This window comes from Canis lupus, chromosome 7, assembly GCF_003254725.2.
Source record: "Canis lupus dingo isolate Sandy chromosome 7, ASM325472v2, whole genome shotgun sequence".
Classification (NCBI taxonomy): domain Eukaryota; kingdom Metazoa; phylum Chordata; class Mammalia; order Carnivora; family Canidae; genus Canis; species Canis lupus.
The window spans coordinates 36053671-36067069 of record NC_064249.1 but is presented as its reverse complement, the minus strand read 5'-3'; the positions used below and the strand labels follow the sequence as shown (position 1 = coordinate 36067069).

Here is a 13399-nt window from a genome sequence, read left to right as displayed (position 1 = left end):
ATGGTAAATTTTATGTTATCTGTATTTCCCCATAATAAAATTATTTAAAAAAAAAATAAAATATACCTGCTAGGGGCACCTGGGTGGCTCACTCGATTAAGCAACCGCCTTTGGCTCAGGTCATGATCTCAGGGTCCTGGGATCGAGTCCCTCATCGGGATCCCTGCTCATCGGGGAGTCTGCTTCTCCCTCTCCCTCTGCCTGCCACTCTGCCTACTTGTGCTTTCTCTCTGTGTGTCAAATAAATAAATAAAATCTTGCAAAAAATTTTAAAATAAAACATAACTGCTTATAAAACACATTTTGCTTCTCATCTCATAGTAAAATCCAAAGTAATTACAGTGGTATATTAAGGCCTCACATATATCCTCCCTCCTATCTCAGACCACCTTTCCTACTATTCTGATCTTCAATTACCCTGATCCAGCCATACTAGCTTCCAAATATTCCTGGTATACTCCTGCTGCAGGGCCTTTGCACAGGCTCCTGTCTTAGCCTGGAACACTCTGCTCCAGGGAGAGCTAGGCACATGGCCCTTACCTCCTTCAAATCTTTCCTTAAATGTTACCACATTGACAAACCTACCCTGTGCACCATGGCAGACCATACTTTCCAAAGATGGCTGCACCAATACGTATCCCATCCCACATGCTCTTTTTATAACATGACATTGACATTGCTATCTCCACTGACAGGCATGGTCTATTTTCCTTCTCATTGAACCTCAATGGAACTTCAAAACTGCCTTGATGACGCAATGTGGTGGGAATGATGTTGTATGACCTCCAAGGTTGGGTCATATGGCTTCTCTTGGCCCTCTCACCCTTAGAACCTGGCTTCCATGTTGTGAGGAAGCTCATGTCACATGAAGAAGGCCATGCAGAGAAGAGTTGAGGACTTCAGTCAGTTGCCAGCGTTAACTACCAGATCTGAGTAAATGAGCCTTTAGATGATTCCAGGGGCCATATTTCAAGTCTTCTGGCTGAGGACAAAGGCATTGTGAGCAGAGATAAGTCAGCCCCACTATGTCTTATCCCAAATTTCTGAACTCCAGAGTCCATGAGAGATAGTAAGTGATCATTGTTGACTTAAGCCACTAAGTTTTGAGGTAACTGGTTACACAGCCATAGTAAACGAACCACCACCCATGCCCAACCTCCTCATTTCCCTTACCCTGCCTGCTTTACCAACCCATCCCCTGCATGGCACTTCCTGTCTTCTAATGGAGCAAGCAGATGACTTCCTGAGTTACCATGTATGTTTCCTCTCTGGAATGTAAATCCCAGCAGGGCCAAAAGAGCACATGTATATGTTGAATGAATAAAGACTGAAGTATCTGGGGATATTTAGCCTGGAGAATATAAATCAGGATAAAAGGGAAGGAAGAGTCTTCTAAAAAACTGTCTTAAAAAAATGGGACTTCAGTGGCACAGTTGGCCAAGCATCTGCCTGCAGCTGGGGTCATGATCCCAGGATCCTGGGATCGAGTCTTACACTGGGCTCCCTGCTTGGCAGGGAACTTGCTTCTCCCTCTCCTGCTCCCCTTGCTTGTGCTCTCCTCTCTCTTTCTCTCTTTCTCTGTCAAATAAACAAATAAAATATTTTTAAAAAAATGAATAGGGCACCTGGATAGCTCAGTTGTTTAAGTGAACAAATCTTGATTTCGGCTCAGGTCATGATCTCTGGGTCATGGGATCAAGACCCACGTTGGGCTCTGCACTCAGCCTGGAGTCTATTGTCCCTCTGCCCCTCCCCCTGCTCATTCATGCACACATGTTCTCTCTCAAATAAATAAATAAAATCTTGTTAAAAATGAATAAATGATATGTAGTAGGAAGTATTTTTTTTAATTTATTTATTTATGATAGTCACAGAGAGAGAGAGAGGCAGAGACACAGGCAGAGGGAGAAGCAGGCTCCATGCACCGGGAGCCCGACGTGGGATTCGATCCCAGGTCTCCAGGATCGCGCCCTGGGCCAAAGGCAGGTGCCAAACCGCTGCGCCACCCAGGGATCCCTGTAGTAGGAAGTATTTTTTAAGCAAGAATGTCAGATAATTTCATGGGCTATGTTATTACTGAATCTCAGAAAACCTGCTGAGGAAGACAATAGTAATCTAATCCCATTTCTCAAAGAAACAGGACTTTAAAGAGTTAAATCCAGAGTCCTTTTAGCATCTGACCTGAATATCAATGTCCAGCTTCTTCAGACCCTGAGTAAATAATGGGCAAGTCACTTTAATCCTGATTGTTTAAAATGTATATGAAGGGTCTACAGAGCACCTGGCATGTCAATGGAACTCAAGAATATGATCATCGTCACTGTCATAAATATGATTATTAACCTCAGTTTCTGCGTAGTAAGATCCAGCAAAAAGATTACTGATCTTTGTAGATTTTTTTATGAAAATGAAGTAAGACTATACTTTAAGGGTTCATTACATAGGAAGTCTTAATAGATGGCACCTTGTAGGATTTATAGGTAGTGAAGCTGAGACCGCATCTAGGTCCACCTGCCCCATAGCGTACAGCACTGTCTCTAAATAGGTAGCAAAGCAGGTAAGCGAGACAAAAGACACATCTAAGTATAAGGGTATCTGTCTGAAAATAAGAGTAACCCATTAATCATGGGTCTGCTTCCTGAAATAAGTGAGTTTTTTGTCGCTGGAAATGCCCAAGTAGGAGCTAGAAAACCAATTCCAGGAAACATCAGGATGAAGAATGCATATGTTAGGAGAATCAGATGATTTCCAAAATCTCTTCTAAGGCAGAGTTTCTGAAGTACTTCCTAGAATCACTAAATTCCATCTGGGGAAGCCTCTGTTAGCTTCAATGCAGAAAAATAGTAATGGAGGTGATTATTTTGAGAATACATTTTAAAAATTACTTTCTTTTAAAAACATGTATATGAAATAAATATACTAACAGAATTTCAGAATTTGAAAAATTAATAAAAACAGTATTTTTATAACCTTATATTCTATGAGAACATTTTATTTTAATTTCAATATCATTATAGCCAGCTGTTTGATCTCATCTGTCTTATATGTTCTAATTTCTGGAAGTCAGCAGGTTCTGCTCTTATTATGTAACACTTCAATGAAGGCAGAGAGAAGAAGGTTAGAAATCATTCATGGATAATTGTATTATTCAGTGACATAAGGAGAGGCAGTCATGAAAGGATTGAAAAGGTAAAGACTTTTTGGCCAGACATGTATTTTGTGTAATTAATGACTTACAAGTTCCTTCTTCACAGGGAGAAAAACAAATGAGTGGGTTGTCTTAGAAGATTTCAAACAACAAAAAACCCTAAAACACAACTATAAGCAATATTTACTTGTCTCATTCTTACCACGGATTGTATTATAGGTTATTTCAAGCTATTCATCCCAGTACACATCTTTAAATATCCATGAGCTTTATTTACTTCTCTGGACTTCATTTCAAGATAAAAAGACCGTCTCTCTAACGGGATGAAATTAATATTTACTGAACACCCGTAAGGAAAGTGGTGCCATGCTAAGCCTTATGAGCCTGGGAACTCCTTAAGAATTCTTCCTTCTGGGTTCTACCCCTTTCTCTCACTAGCCTTATCATCTCACCCAGTTGACAACTATCCTAACACATTATGGGATGATATATGAATCCAGGAATCAGTTTAGAACCGAGAGGACCTTCACATGGGATGGTTACTTACCATTGGCCAGATCTATTCAGATCTATTCAGATTTAAAAAAAAAAAAAAGATAAGGCAAATAATTACCTGGTAAATTTAATTGGTTTTGTTGGGGGGAAAATCTTAGGTCATCAAAGGGGCATTTTATGATGATTTTTTTTTTTTGCATTTGTGCAATAGACTATTTGATCTTGAATTTTCAGAATTGTGGGGTGCTTAAATGGAAAGTACTTCATGATAAGTGTATCTCATAAGAGTTCAATTGGGGTCTGCCCCCTTAAGTGTCTAGAAATTATTAAAATATTGACCTAGCAAAATCTCTTAAGAATTATTGGCGTCATGAAAAACAGAACTTTCCTTTGGGAACAGGCAGGAGTATCAGGCAGTACAGTCATTTTCTTTTTTAAGGATTCACTATCCTTTTTAAAATTCAACATACTAAAAAAAAAAAAAAAAAAAAAAAAAAAAAAAAAAAAAAAAAAAAAAAAAAAAAATAAAATAAAATTCAACATACTGTGTGTTGCTAACCACATTCTGAGAGCATTTCCTCTTTTTTTTTTTTTAAAGTAGGCTCCACTCCCAGCATGGAGCCCAATGTGGGGCTTGAACTCACAGCCCTGAGATCAAGAACTGAGTGGAGATTGAGCATCAGGCGCTTAACCCACTGAGCTCCGCAGGTGCCCCAAGAGAGCATTTCCTCTTATCTGAGGGGGTGTTCACATGTGAGATGCTTAGATAGGTGGGTAAACAGTTTATACAAATTACGAGGTCATTCAAGCTCTACTAAATTGGACGCAGGCAACTGGTGAGGCATCAGGTGAAGAACTGCTCCGGAGGAGGGTGGGGGAGGCCCCTCTCCACTGCCACATCAGCTGATGCAGGAGGGGGCAGTGGTGGTAGGGTGTCCACTGTCCACATGTTAAAGACAACCCAAAGTTCCATTTCACGTCGCAGTGGCTGCTGGGGCTGCCATGGGCTACAATGGCTTGTGCCATTATAAAATATTTCAATGCTCTGAGGATTAAGACTGCCGGATAACGACCAATGACTTGACAGATCACAGCAGTGCCTAGGAAATCCATGGGGTCAATGACGCAGGGGTCGAAGAAAATAAAGCGGATTATAAATAAAGAGGATATGTGCCAAGGACCAGTGGGCTGAGGCAAAGCTTCTGGAGACAGGTAAGACGTCCACGTGCACGTTAAAAAACAAAAACCACAGCAACAAAACCCCAGTTAGGCATCGTTTTGAAATAACACCGATTTGAAAGCACTGCCGTGTTTGGAGCCTCTCCTGTAGAGAAAAAAAAAGCGTCCTCCTTCACCTTTCTACGCTGTAATTGGCTGTCACTGGGGTCATTTCCATGTCTCTGGAGGCTAAAAAGCATATGGGTCTTGGGGTTTTTCTGACTTTTATGTAAATGATCCATTTCATTAGTGCGGGAAGATAATTCATGACATGACTTCAAATAAAATGTTTACCATTAGGAGCAAAACACGGCTGACCATTAACCTCACCCAACTTTGCATAAAACACTGCGGCCAGACACTATGAGAGTTTGAAAGTGAATTGACGTCTACAATATAATGTACAACACTCACCCACGGTGATAATTTCTATGAATTCACCCGTATTCTTCTCTTAAGAATTTACCCGTTTTTCGAGGGCTTGTGTAAGTTGCCGTCGTTAACTACTCCAGCCTTCAGGGGTCCTCGGGCAAGGCCTTTAAGTCTTAGAGCAATTGGTCTTGAGAGAATCTATCTTATGTTCCAGAGTGTAATGAGATGCAGCTTTGCAGTGGGGGCTTGTGCTTCTCTGTGTTACTAGTGCTGCCCCCAGCACGGCAGTGCGAACTCACTCAAGGTCAATACCACGTGTCCTTTCTTCTGCACGGCCTAGACCCGCCCCAGAGCTTTGTGCCTGGTCGAGGGGACAGTGTGCGCTCACTCTGTGCTGCCTAATCCATCCAGCTTGGGGGTTATGACACATGAAAAGTCCCAAGCTTCAGTAGCCTGGAGTTCTAGATAATGCTCAGACCCTGGAATGTCTTACTCTTCCTAAAGCATTTTCCACCCGTGGCCACATCCATCCTCACTCAGCGATGTGGGGTAAGCTGAGAAGAGATCCGTACCGCAAATGAGAGGTTAAAAAAAAAAAAAGTGAAGGCTCAGAAGTTACCAGATTTTATCCACTGTCATGGGACTAGTGATTCTCTCATACTTAAGATTCGAACGCAAGCTTTTGCTCTTCTGGAGCCAGGATTTTTCCACAGCATCATGCTATTATGCAACTTGATAAATGAAAGCAGTTATTTTATTTTATTTGGGCAAAATAAAACCAAATGATAATCATTTGCTTAATAATAATGAAGACCAGAAAAAAAAGCAGTTATATATTTTTGCATGTAACTCAAATCAAATCATATATAAGCATTTACCAATTACTGATCTGGTTGCTTAGCAACATACCTTCATATCACAGGGGGAAATGTCTCTGCTGAGTGAGTCAGGTCATGCCCAGAATTAGGATGTGAATGGCAAATTATATGAAAATGGCTTCTCTGTCCCTACAATCCCAACCCAGAGTGAGCCCTTGCATGACAATAACAACAGCACAAGTACCACTGCCACCACATTAGTATGTACCATCCTCTGCTATGTTGTGTCTCTCCCTCTATAGACACCAACAAAATGCTGGAAGTTGCTTAGGACACATTTGAATGCTCTGGAAACTCAACCGGTCCATTGGTATTTACCGGATGGCAACTCTGCACAAAATAACTATGCAATCAGTGGGCTATAGATATCATGAAAGTCATCGGGAGTCACCCAGCAGCCGCTCTGTGTTCAAGGGTCCACTCCTAAAATGCAGAGATGTGAAGAATCCACATCACCCAGCACGACTGATAACTTTATACTGGCTCTGTGGCAGCAGAGATAAAGAAAAGCGTGAAGGAGCCTGCAGACACACGGTAGGTAACCGTGCTACCCAGTTAAAGAGCTTCACCACCAGGGTAGAGCTGCAAGCTTTTCCTGAACTGTGTTATCTGAGTGGCACACCATTCACCCATACCCAGGAGCACAAAAAGGGTAAAAAGCAGTATTTGAAAACCATGCTGTGGGTAGATGTTGCTAATCCATTTGCATCTGGATTTTTTCATGGTCCGAGGGAGAGCCTTCTGAATACATGAAAATGTGGCTCACGTGAAAAAATAATGGGAGCAAAAAGAGCCCATTCATAAACTATGGTTTTTTACAAAAGGTATTCAAGGTAAAACCTCCTCCTTTATGTAAAGCCGGGTACCTATGAGAGCGCTTGTTGAGCCAAGGTCCTCGTGTGAAGAGAAATGCTTTCATATGCCCCAATAAAACAGAAGATGTTTGATTAAAAAAAAAAATGCAGGTGCTGCTCACAACCCACCATCCACCAAGCGCTGCTCACTTCTGGCTGCCTGGAAGCAGGACACCAGACACTGTGGCCGATCTTCTTGGCTTCCTTTAATATTCTGTATGAGGGGATCTCTGATGGAGAGCTTCACCAACAACCAGGGTGCCATATGCAGGACCCCAGTGGGGTCCCTGGGCTGAAAAGAAGGCTGGGGACCTCTGCTCTAGTGAACTTGTCCAAAATTTGACAAGTCATTGACACTTTCTATAGGCAGCCTGGGGACACGTGGACTTCTGTGTTTCCTTTTCTCTATCTCTGCATGTCCAGCACACCTCATGTCAGACCCACATGCTGCCAAGACAAGAAACTCCAGGGTAGGACCTGGAGGGAAACTCACTAGAGACTGGCAAGTTCTGTTTCGGAGACTGAATGACCTCGGAAAGATGCATCTTGCTTCAAGTTTCTGCAACATGTCATATCTTGAGAGAGAGCACTCTTACTCTTCCAACAACACTGGAAGATGGAGTAACCCAAAACCAATCCTCCACTCACGTGTAACTGAAAGATCTAAAGGAACACCCTGCCGATGGGTCAACTGCCTTCGATGCCATGTGATGTACTTTCTCTTCACTTCCTCATTACCTGCACGTTGTTATTTCTCTCTGCACACACCTACACAGCTACACTTCTTTTATTCCCCACTCTCCTAGGGGGTGTGGCTCCAACCTGCTGATACACACTCATGAGAATGTTATCAGAGAGGAGGAAGCCAGAAAGAGCACAGCAGTCTGGACATCCGTTGACCTCAGATGCCCTGCACGATCCCAGGTAAGGAGCACACACAGAATGGGCTGTCTGACCTGGTACCAGGGACCTTGTGCCTGGGTCTGATGACCTAGCACCTCCTTGCTCCTGTTATGGAACCTGAGCCAAGCCCCAGGTGTTGGTCTTCCTCGACTCCTAGCCTGGCTTCCTGGTCTCCTGCCTCCTAGCTTCTGCTTGTCAGCTTGACTTCTGCTTATAGGTCTTCTGCTCCAGCCTGAGTTGACCTCCCCAGCTTTCATCCATAGTTGCACGTAGGTCCTTATACACTTTTCTGGGTGCTAGCTGAACTTCTGGTCATTAATCCCTCTGACCAGGTGCTTTCTGTCTGCAGCTCTTTCTCTCTGCCCTGATCTGCTCAGCCCAAGCCTGCTTAGTACCAGGGAAACTATGCAGGTATGCTCCTTCAGAGCCATACCTTTGCAAGCTGGGCCTGATAATACATAAATTAAAAGAACTGTGGGGGTACCTGGGTGGCTCAGTCAGTCAGTTGAGCGTCTGCCTTCCACTTGGATTGATGTGGGAAGCAAAGGCAAAGAAAAATTAAATTTCCTTACTACCTACTGTCCATTGACAAGTCCTTAAAACAGGCAGTGACCTTTTTCTAGGGATTCAGCTGCCTCCATGTTAATACTTTGCTAAGGGCAACAGGCAATCTTAGCCTGACCCCCCAAGATTCTGTAGGTCTACTTTAACATATAAAAATTCCTTTGGCAACTTCCTTTATCTCTCAACCCCTCAAGATATGTGTTAGCAATCATCCCCCAAGCATCTGATCTACCAATATACATCTGAAGGGTCTCATGACTCAGGTTTTATTAGACGGTAATAAATGACCCTTCCTCAACAACAGCTAGCCTCCTCAAGGTCCTGGAAACCCTGCTTTCAAATTCCTTAGAGACTTACACTCTCCTTGACTCCCTCCCAACTTTAAAGTATATAATCAGCCACTCCTCATGACCCCCATGCAGCTCCTTCTGCCCACAGGTCCTGTCTCCATGCTTTAATAAAACCATGTTTTTCCACCAAAGATGTCCCAAGAATTCTTTCTTGGCCATCAGCTTCAAACCCTAACATATTTGCTACATCAGGGTCCTGGGATGGAGCCTCACATTGAGCTCCCTGTTCAGTGAGGAGTCTCCTTCTCCCTCTGCCCCCCACCCCTGCTTATGAGCTCTCTCTCTCTCTCTCAAATAAGTGAATAAAATCTTAAAAAAAAAAAAAAAAAGAACTGTGAACACCTAGGACACCAGACCCAAGTAAATGCAAGTCTAAGTTTAAAATCCATCCCAAACAAGATGTATGTGATTTAAGTTAACCGTGATTACTGGGATCTTTCATAAACACGAATATTTGAGAACCAGGTAGTCTTACTGAATGAAGTGGATGAAACCAGGTAACTACCATCTAGCTATAGACAGAAAAAGACAATCGCAGGCTAACTAAAGTCCATTTTTGGTGGAATGCTAGGGCCTGATTTTTCTGGTGAGAAACAATTGTCCATAGTGTGTGTGTGCATGTGTGTGTGCACTCGTGCAGGTACACAGATCTTCTACAAAGACCATCCAACTAAAATTAAGATTCCTTCAAGGAATAAGCATATGCCAGATAATTTGGTTTCAAGAACCTAATGAATTTAATGTTCTTTTTATTACGTCATGCTGCCTTTTAAATGCTAACTTCAGTAGTTTCTAGTTAAATCATTTATACATATGCTAATGTAATGTTAAAGGAAGAAGGTGCATGATTTACCACAAACAAGATGACTCATTTAAAAGCCAAGGGTGGCCACTAATTCCCTACAAGTTTTCCTTAATATTTATCTTACTTAGCTGTTTGGTAGAGAATTATCTTGAAAAGCAGAAGAATTTGAACAGCAGCCCTGTGTTCACTTTTGAGGTCTTTATTTTAAAGAAATGGTGCTTTATTCTCATTCTTTCCATACTTGGTCATGTGAAATCACCAACTAACATGAAGTTTCTCACTCAAGAAATAATTTGATGCCTGAAGCAGCCAAGTGTTATCAGGGTGTGATAGCTAGAAATGGACAGTGTTGGCAGAGAAAATAAAGCCTTTAATCCATAACTCTTTGCTCAATACCTGTGGCTCCTTCAGAGCAAAGATAATTAATTGTCAATGCTGGGTGACACGCTCTGTGGTTTGGGGGCTTCTTGGTTAATTAAATTTGAATATAACGGCTTTGTTTGCTAAAGGAAGTAATTTTTTCTCCTTTAATTTCAATATTTCTTTTCGTTCAACAAATTATTTGCTATAGTTGAAACTGGAGGGCATGATTAAGTAAGTTATTTCAAAGAATGACAATCTGCACAGGGTCTCTGCAATACAAAGGTAAGAACTGGACACGGCAGGGGCACAGAACACCTGTCCCTGACTCTACTGTAAGGCTGCAGATACCAGGCCTTCTTCTTGATTGCCTGCACCTCTGCAGCCTTGCTAGAGGGAAAGAGGCAGAAACTTATACCTCTTCCTTTCCTATCTGCTCCACCTCCAAGTCACGTGGGTTAGAGTCTGTGCAGACTACTGACAACCATGGCAAAGGCATACTGCAATAAAGTGCACTCACCACAAGCATGTCCAAAAAGCTCTGATGCAGAAGGAGGCAGCTTTTTCTTCAATACACAAGCCATCTCCATGGAACAGACAGCATAGATGAGAGATTACTCCAGAGCAAAATAACTCATGAAAGGAGAAGGAATCTATATGGTAATCACAGCCTATGAGGTTGGAGGGGTGATCCTTTTGGGACTTGGAATTAAAGCCACTAATTTACATTTTTAAAAGATATATTTATTTATTTGAGAGAGAGATGGAGAGAGCATGTGAGTGGGGGAAGGGGCAAGGGAGAGGGAGAGAATATCAAGCAGAAACTCCCCACTGAGTACGGAGACCACCCAGGGCTTGATCTCGGACCCTGAGGTCATGACCTGAGCCAAAATCAAGAGTCAGATGTGTTTAAACCACCGAACCACCCAGGCACCCTGATAATTCACTTTTTCTTGCACATACTTGCTTATTTGATAATTTCTGCAGGTGCAGAGTAGCTATGCTACAAAGTAGCCTGGGAAAGGAAGGAAGGAGGTGGCTCTGGGGTGCATATCTCCATTGAGAGGACATGACTTGAGCACCAAGAAGGGACTCCCCTCCACCCCCCAGCCCTCCATCCCACTACTGCACTTACTGTCCTTAATGCTGCACACATGCAGGAGTATGTGTGCGTGTGTACTCACATGTATGCAACTGTGTAGTGTGGGGAAGGAGGGAGAAGGAAGGAAGAATAGCAAAGATATCAAAAAGATGAAGCTAACTCACTGCATTTCTCTCAATGAAAGTTTGTGACATTCTTCACAGTCACTTTTTTTGTCTTGTCGTTAAAAAGTATTTTTGAAAAGAATTACCAAAAGATTGGTCACTACTATAACAAAAGGAATCGCTTTAAATGAATGGCAGGCAATAGAGAAATTTATCAAAACAGATGATGATTTCCTTCACAGTTCCTGGTTAACTTGCAAAGAGACCCGAGATGAAGCTGCACGATTCACTAATGTTTACTTTGGAAGGCATCCTAGTTTAGGTAGGTGAAATCTACAGTAGGTCCTAAAATTACATTTCTTATGCTGTGGCTAGTCCTAGTTATTGGAATCCTAAGCTAAATGAAGCCCATTTTTGCAGAACTGGGAGCATGATTATATTAAGTAGCCACATAGGTTTAAAGTACTATCTCAATTTTACTAACTTGTAGTTAATTATGACTACAGTTTTCTGACGCTGAATCCTTGGCTAAGAATAAAATGCCCATGTTGATATTATTATCAGGAAAATAATATTTATGTTTTAAGAGAGCTTCTGGGAACAGATTGCTCTGAACAGATTGCGTGAAAAGAAGAGAACACCCATTCTCTAGACCAGGATGCCATCCAGCTGTGTCCGTGAATACATTCACGTGCAAAGAGAATGTGATTCACATTATATAATCAATCAAATGATCAATCATCTTCTCGTGTGGATTCCCACATTTACACAACAGATCTGCTCTACAAATTGCTTGTAATTTGAGTTTTTATAAATTGAATCTTATTTCACATTGATTTCTATTAAAATTTCAGAAGGCATTTTATCTTTATGAATGATATTCAATTGAGAGTGGCTATAAGCACTTTATCTTGAAATGTCTGTGCTTTCCTTCTACTCTGTCAAACATAAATAATAACCACCAATGCAAAGAGTCGTTCAAAGATAAACAGAAGTGACTCCTGACATAAAACTAATACCAAGAAAATGTTAATATTTGAGAGTTTTCGGGCAGCCCAGGTGGTTCAGGGATTTAGTACCACCTTCAGCCAAGGGTGTGATCCTGGAGACCCAGGATCAAGTCCCATGTTGGGTTCCCTGCATGGAGCCTGCTTCTCCCTCTGCCTGTGTCTCTGCCTCTCTCTCTCTCTCTGTCTTTCATGAATGAATAAATAAATAAAATCTTTAAAAAAATATTTGAGAGTTTTCACTTTTTTCCCTAGCCTTCGACTTCATGAAGAGAAACCACTGATTTACCAGACATATAATCATGGTTTAGATCTTTCTTAGTATTTGAAAATAAAAAAATATTTGGTTTATTTTTTCAGATTGCAGAGTCTTTAGCATGAAGATGGCAACTGACGTCACAAGAGTGGATAAGGTGGCCAGGGAGGTGCCTACCAGAACAAGAACAGGGAATGGCCTGTGATCGAATTGTGAGGACCCTTACCTTCTGATCAATGATGCAAAGAGACAGGAGGTCAAAGGAACCTGTAAAGAAGCAGCAAAGCAGCAGAGAGGCGGGGGTGGTGGGTGGTGGTGGGGAGACAGACCAACTAGTCACTGGATGTTAAATACCACTAAGAAACCAACAGAAACAGTGAATGAAGAGTATCCACTGGACCAGAACTAATTTGTTCATCATTGACCTTGAACAGAGTCAGGGGAGAGGCAAAGTACATTTCAGCGGGTTAAGGAATAAATGGGGAGCTGAAGAAGTAAAGATAAGGAGGTCTATGCTGCTCTTTCAAAACATTAAACAAGAAAATAAAAAACAAAACATTATATTTTTAGGCCTTTACCTAAATGCCTTACACCAAATTACAATGCTATGGTATGACTGTATTTAGTAGGGGTAGATATAAAAGTACCCATAAAACCATGTCTACAGCTTATAAAAATTAAATAAGATTTTATTTATTCATTCATTCATTCATCCATTCATGAGAGGCAGAGAGAGACACAGGCAGAGGGAGAAGCAGGCTCCCTATAGGGAGCCTGATGCGGGACTCAATCCCAAGACCCCAGGATCACGCCCTGAGCCAAAGGCTCAAGCACTGAGCCACCCAGGTGTCCCTGGGTGATTTTTTTTTGCTTCTACTTTTATCAAGGTTGTTAAGGGGAGCTCACCTCCAAGGTCATACCATAGGATAATGTTGTATTAGTCCATTTTTTCAAAGTCAGTTCAGTTATGTGGGTCCCGAGTA

The 13399-nt window shown here is 41.9% G+C and overlaps 1 protein-coding gene and 1 long non-coding RNA gene across 2 annotated transcripts in view; one reads left to right on the top strand and one right to left on the bottom strand.

Moving 5' to 3' along the window:
- KIF26B (kinesin family member 26B) overlaps positions 1-13399 on the bottom strand; it is a 441618-nt gene that overhangs the window by 141069 nt on the left and 287150 nt on the right.
- Positions 7826-12725, top strand: LOC125755430 (uncharacterized). The gene is made up of 2 exons (XR_007411990.1): positions 7826-7889; positions 12521-12725. It is a non-coding gene; the product is annotated as an uncharacterized LOC125755430 (long non-coding RNA).